The following is a 7,248-nucleotide window of genomic DNA, read 5'->3' on the forward strand; positions in this document are numbered from 1 at the left end:
ATAGATAGATAGATAGATAGATAGATAGATAGATAGATAGATAGATAGATAGATGCAAATCTTGATTTTCCCATTTTATATCCCATTTTACTGTCCATGGTCTTTAATGGGACTTGAAAATCCATGGTTTTTGGTATCCACAGGGGATCCTTGAACCAAACCTCAGTGGATACCAAGGGTTCACTGTACAGGTGTAAATAGCCAAGGCCTGGAGAAGGAGATGAGCAGTCTTGATGGTTAAAAGTCTATGGATGTTAAAAGGATGGAAGTGACATGCCATGTAACTATGTAGCTATGGAGCAGAGGCTTTAAGGAACCCTCCTAATGAATTGCACATTTTTGTTCCAATGTGAAACTGTCACTTCACTGGCTCCCGTATGTAGTAATGTTAAGGCAGCTTCTTGCAGAAAGTGGATGTTACAAACCTGCTTGATTCTGTTTCTCACACAGGTTAATCTATTTACAAAGACATAAATCTTTTATTGAATTCTGGCCCAGGACTCTTAACCAACAATATAGTGGAGACAGGACTCACCGGATCTGAAGTCTTGGAACTTGATTAGTAGGGACTATGACATCCTTTGTCACTCTCCTTGGACTCTGTCCACAACTGTTCCCTTAGAGAGCAAATGAGAGACCCAAAGTAGGGAAATGGTAGGGAAATGGATTCCCCCAGCACCAGTGTTTTTATATGAGCAGTTCCTATTATAATCCAAACTATTTTGGGGTGGCTTGATGAGCAAAATACATTAGCTTTACAAAAGACCTGGTCCTGGAGAGACTGGAATCAACTGGTGTCAGGAGATACACCACAATACAAGAGATATACAATTAATTTTATTTTAATTTAGTTTGTGTTTTGTGGCTCTGGATGTTTGGGTGGAATACATTTTCTCCTGCCCCTGTGTGCTCATACTCCCTCAAATATCAGTCAGTTTTATTCCCCACAGTGCACTTGAATTCTCATTGTGGTAAAAACACACATTGAGACTCACACAGTGTATGCTTTTTAAAATATGTAGTGCATGAAGGATAAAAGGAAGTGTGCCATTCAGTGCTTGCTTGAGTTGGGTCATCCTGACTAGAAATTTGTTGTTGATACTTAGGAGATCTAGATTCTAATCCCCACAAAACTCTCTAGGCACCTGGGGCTTGTGTTCAAGGAAGAAAAAGCAAGCAATAATGATATGGGCCATTTCCCCACCCTGAGCCAAACCACAATGTTACTTTCAGTTGCCATTTTGGCTGATTTGTTGATGATTTTTTCCCTTTTTTTCCCTGTGTTTTTGGGAGGGTTTTGTGGGGAGGCGTTCTTTAGAAAGTAGGGGAATCAGAGTGCTGTCTTTCTGGTACATTTTGGCCATTTTAACCCCCCCCCCCATCCAACACCCAACATACACCTAAAACAAATTGAACAAACAAACCAAAACTTCCTAGACTCTCCACATCTTTTGTTATTTGAAGTATTTTCTTACTTTAGAGAAATGTAATTTCCAGTCATCCCATAATTATATAACTATTTGCTTTTATTTGTAGTTTACTCGTCTTAAAATGTTTACACTTTCCTTCTTTTTCCTTGACATAGATCATATATACAACTGTAGCAGGCTGAATGAATGTACATATCCTACTTTGTCTCTAATAATAAGCTATGGGTATTTCTAGTACTGTACATATTATTTACGTATAATTCTGTTCTATTAATCTGATTTTGTGATAAAATCATTTCTAAATATATATTTAAACAGGAATTTACATGTGTATGTACATTTTCCCCCTTCAAATTAATCACCCCCACAAAGTATACATTCAGAGGGAATTTAATGGGGTATTTCCTGTTAAAACACACATTTTCCCCCACAGAAATAACAAATCACCCCCCCCCCCCACTTAATGCTTATTCACATGTGCATTGTTATGCATTTCACACTGACAAAAATCCAGCATTACAACATCTGGAGAAGTGCAAAAATCCAGTGGATATTAAACCCACCCATTAGACCAATTTTGGTCATTCTGATCTGGTCCTTTTGCATAGAAAGTCATAAAGAGGGCATTCCTTCTGCACCCCTGCACAAGCTATGAATTAGCTGATTTAAATTAAAAACAGTGAAATCTCTCATGTGTACAAGTTAACTTGGTAACAGCTCTCCCTTCTTTTCTTTTATGTTTATATGCAACAGGCATCTGTAGTGTTTTGCTGCAAACAAATTCCGACAAGTTTCAGAAATAGCTGAGACCTGGAGCTAATGCATTTCCATACACAATCTAGCTAAGCTCCCTCTAAATATCTGATGATGCCAGTTTGGCTTTGCCCTATTTGAAATGCTGTGCTTTGTGATAGAGGAGAGAGTAGAGCACAATTCAGAATTGATATCCTTGCTTACTTGTTGCCAGGATCAACAAAGTTGGAGATATTTCCTCCTAGCAATTCTGAGCGCCAAACACTACCACCTCGTATTTCCAAAAAACTACAAAGCTCTGTATATTTGATATCTTGTAGGCTCTTGCTTGGCTTCAAAGGCAGATTATGTTTGCTGGGCAGGTTGTCGATAAAACATAAAATATGAATGAAATAGTAATTTTATGGCTGATACGGCAGATGTAGCTGTCAGGAGTCTTGTTGTAGCGTGACTTTCTGGGTGAGAAGGAGAAATCTCCCAGAATTATTTTTTGTGTGAAAAGATCTCTCTCTCTCTCATCTATCTATCTATCTATCTATCTATCTATCTATCTATCTATCTATCTCCAAGTCAGGAAGAGTGAAGAAAAAATCCCAAAAATTATGATGGTGTGAAAAACAAAGAACCAAGTACTGAAGAAGCCTTGGATTCAGCAGAAAGAGAAAAAAGGCAGAAGAAAAGAAACTGACATTTCAATGGGCAAGGCTTCTTTTGCAACCATTTTATTGGCCTAACATATTAGCCTAACCCAATTAGTTCCAGCTAGAATAGACACATTCAGTCAATGGGAACTTGATTCAGGTTAACACTACCATAAGTTAACATTTCTGTAAATTCTGTTGATTCAATGGTTCTATTCTCAGGGGAGGCTAGAAACTGGATTTAGGCGCTTTGATTTATTCAATGCATTTCTCTCCCATCCTTCAGGTGAAAATAGCACTCAAAGTGGTTTACAACCATGTAGCAGATGAAGAATTTTCAATCCACCTCAACCCTTTGCTATCAAAAATCCACATACCAAGTGAACCAAATGGCTCCAAGGGCTTTGTCTATGCCCAAGATAAAGTTAGCAATATTTATTTTATATGTTTTCCTTAATTCACTGAAAGGGAACTTCAAACAGTCAGCAGAGAAAAGCATCAATATTGAAAGCAATCTTAAAAACCCAAATGACTGAACAACAACAACAGCAGTGTGCGTATGTGTGTGTTTGTGTATCACAGCAGTTAATCTTTAGGCTTAGGGAAATCACAAGGTTGTACAAAAATACAAAAAGAAAAATAACAAAGTTTAGGGAAATAAATGAACAGGCTGCTTACCTGTAACCGTATTTCTTTGAGTGGTCATCTGCGAATACACACAAATACATCACTCTCTTCCATGTCAGCATTCTCTGAAGATGCCAGCCACAGATGCTGGTGAAATATCAGGAATAAACTCTTTTAGTATATGGCACCACAAAAAACTATTTAGGAAAATAAAATGCTAAATGTAGTTGCAGGGATCCCAAAACCATTCAGTGGGATGGGACATGCCGCATGGGCATTGGCTTCTAACTGAGCATTTTCTTTCTTTCTTTCTTTCTTTCTTTCTTTCTTTCTCTCTCTCATTCTCATTTTCATTCTCTCTCTCTCTCTCTCTCTCTCTGTGTGTGTGTGTGTGTGTGTGTGTTTAATACTAGAGCCAGTGTAATGTAGTTGTTTATGTGTTGGACCAGGACTCTGGGAAATGAGGGTTAAAATACCTGCTTGACCATGGAAATCCATAGGGTGACCTTGGGCAAGTCACACTCTTTCCATTTCAGTCCTGCTCTTACCAAGAAAACCCTATGACAGGTTTGCCTTAGGGTGTTCATAAGTTGGAAATGAAGGCATACAACAATAACATCCTCCTCAGAAGAAAAAGAAGACGGGGAAAGGAATTCAACATCAGACATGAGACTGATATATTTCTGCATAAGCTTTTGTGGATTCCAATCCGCTACATAAGATAAAGTGGACTGAAGTCCACAAAACCTGCTGGATCCTCCCTCCCTCCCCCCCCCCCCCCCACACTTCTTATGTTGAAATCTCTAATGTGGCTGTCTCCTTTAAAATAGCCATGCTGGTTAACCATAGTAAAATTCTTCACTCCAAGCATTCAATGAATTTGAAAGATATGCAGCATCTAAGATTTATTTTGACTATGAATGTTTAATAACATTTTTCTTTTACTATTAGCCTGTAAATGAGTTACCGGAACACAATGGCATTGAGTGACTTCCATGTCAATTGGGCAGTGAATCCACTTTGAGTTTTAATCCATATATCAGCATAATTTGTGGTATATCACTAGGGAACCAGTTGTAATAATGTTGGTGGAAGCATGACATATTCCTTGAACAATATAGGAATGCCAAGAAAAGTCACAATCACCAGTGGATGCTGGTAGCTCCAATGACATCACAGCATGAATCTGATCTGGGTTTTAGTTTGAACTTTAAAGGGCATATCAAAGGTACTGAAAAATTATGTTTCAGTACCTTACACTGGTCCTTTAAAATTCAGAACATAATGCACAGTGGATTCGCTGTTCCATGGTAAAGAAAGCTACCAGCTTCCTTTGCCTGAACATAGAATCATAGAGATGGAAGAAGTCCTCATAAGCCAACCAACTTAACTCTTCATTTAGGGCAGGAACTGCAACTAGAGCATCTACAGCAGGTAGCTGTCCAGCCTCTTTTGGAAGAAGTCCAGAGGAAAAAAACTCCACCACCTCTCTGGGCAATTAATTCAATTTCTGAATTGTTCTTATCATTGAGAAATTCCTTCTAATGCTCAATTGAAATCTACCCTCCTGTAACTTCAAACCATTAGACCTGGTTGTAATGGTCTCTGGGGCATCAGAGAACAAATCTACTCCCTCCTCTCTGTGACAGCCCTTGCAATATTTCAAGAGAGCACGCATGTCACCCCTCAGTTTTCTCTACACCAGGCTGAACATACACAATTTCTTCAATAATAATAATAATAATACAATTTCTTTATATTCTGCTTTTTTGCAAGGATTCAAAGCGGATTCCAACAGTATAAGGATAAGACATGATAAAGTTAAAATTACAAACAAAGAAACAACTCCATATCCCAAGCCTCTCCCCAATCATAAAAAAATAAATAATACATAAAAAGAGATTAAACAATAAACTATTTAAAAAACATTCCAAGCGAATTCCTTAAAATACAGGTAAAATTTGGCAAGAAGATATCTTCTTCTAAGAGGACGGGGACCAATGGCAGCAACAGGGGAGGCTAGGTGTGTAGACTGCTTATACAGAATCAGATGTGAAAGGCCCACCAGAAGAGATCTGTTTTAATAGCTTTCTTAAAAGCATCAAAGCTAGTAATACAACGGACCTCCTCTGGCAGGTCATTCCATAATTTTGGAGTGACCGAGACAAAGGTCCTCTGGGAAGTGGACACCAATCTGGTCTTATGTGTCTGTAATAAGTGCTTCCCAGACGTTCTGAGAGTGCAGGTTGGACTATATAGGGAGAGGCATTTAGAGCTTTAGAGGTGATGATAACCAACACCCTGTACTGCGCCCAGTGAAGATTTTTTTAATACTGGTGTTATATGATCAAACCTCAATGTCTGGCTGCCATATTTTAGATCAACTGAAGCTTCCAAACTAGGCACAAGGGTAGCCCCATGTAGTGCGCAGATTGCAGAAATCAAAATGAGAGGTTACCAGCACATGTACCAATGCTTCAAGGTCTTCCTGGTCCAGGTAGGGGCACAGCTGGCCAACTGAAGTTGGTAACAGGTGCTCCTGGCCTTTGCCTCAACTTGAGATGACAACTGGAGGGACGAGTCCAGGAGCACTCTCAAACTGCAAACACAATCCTTTAGGGGAAGTGTGACCCTGTCCAGGACTGGTTGACAAAACTCATTCCCCGGGCCAGGGTTTCCTTTCACCAGTACCTCCATTTTCCCTGGATTCAACCTGAGTTTGTTTTCCCTCATCCAGTCCATTACCCGCCCAAAGCAGTCATTCAGAGGAGAGATTCAACCTTTCCTCGTGTATTTTGTTCTCTATACCACTTATCCTGGTTGCTCTTCTTTGAACCCACTTCAACTTGTTTATTGCTTCTCCCCGACCATTTGGGCTGGGGAGGAGATTTTGCTGGCCTCTCATTAGAGACCAGCATGTTAAAGGAAAACAGCATGCTCTGCTGGCTGTTGGGAGAGGAGGGGCCGGGGTTTAGCCTGCTTGAGGCTTGCCTGCCCCAAACTCCTCTCACTTGGCTTCAAACGCTGGAGCAGGAAGGAGGCCTTAGATGCCTGTTCCTGTCCAGCACTCCTTTGGCTGGACTTGGAGAAGAGGGGCCTGAAAGTCAGCTTGATTCAGGATAAGCCAGCAGGGAGCCAGCTGGCCTGACTGTGGGAAGCCCTTGGCAGGACAAGAGATCTCTGGAGGCTAAGTTATGGGGCTGGGAAGGGGGCTTGGGTCCTTCTTCACAGCAGCCCTCAGTTGGGCCTCTGGGGGAATAAGAGAAAATCCCCTTCAAGTTCTGTGCCTGCTACCTTCCTCCCCCTGTTAATAGTTTCAGTAGCAGCCATTTGGTTTGAGGCTTGGCAGCCATTTTCTATTGGCAGCCATTTTATGTAGCTGCCTTGCAGCCTTGTTGTGGGAAGAAGGCCTGTGGCTCAGTGAGGAGGGTCTTTCTATTGCAGAGGGCCCCAACTTTACATAACAATCCTCAGTCAGACCTATCCACTAATACCTTAAAGGACTCAGATCCTGTCTGATGTTGGGAGCTAAGCAGTGTCTGCCCTGGTTAGTATTTGGGTGGGAGGCTGCTAGTGAATACCAAATGCTGTAGGCTATATTTCAGAGGAAAGAAGTGGCAATACCACCTCTGAGTCTTATTTTAGGCTAAAATTTTTCATGCTAAGCTGGGTTTGCCCAGATGGTTTTTGGAGGGGAGTGTGCCCATAAACACAAGAGCAGCTGGTGTTTTATTAGTGCTGGCTGCCTCTCTTGCTGCTGCTAAGTGTGGCAGCCATTTTCTATTGGCAGCCATTTT

General features: G+C 40.8%; 1 long non-coding RNA gene across 1 annotated transcript in view; it reads right to left on the bottom strand.

Moving 5' to 3' along the window:
- LOC121927760 overlaps nucleotides 1–3,551 on the bottom strand; it is a 5,004-nt gene extending 1,453 nt beyond the window's left edge. The window contains exons 1-2 of the long non-coding RNA XR_006103332.1: nucleotides 3,503–3,551; nucleotides 536–617 (exon numbers count right to left, since the gene is read on the bottom strand). This is a non-coding gene — a long non-coding RNA (uncharacterized LOC121927760). The remainder of the gene's footprint in view (nucleotides 1–535; nucleotides 618–3,502) is intronic.
- Nucleotides 3,552–7,248: the final 3,697 nt, after the last annotated feature.

This window comes from Sceloporus undulatus, chromosome 4, assembly GCF_019175285.1.
Source record: "Sceloporus undulatus isolate JIND9_A2432 ecotype Alabama chromosome 4, SceUnd_v1.1, whole genome shotgun sequence".
Lineage (NCBI taxonomy): Eukaryota > Metazoa > Chordata > Lepidosauria > Squamata > Phrynosomatidae > Sceloporus > Sceloporus undulatus.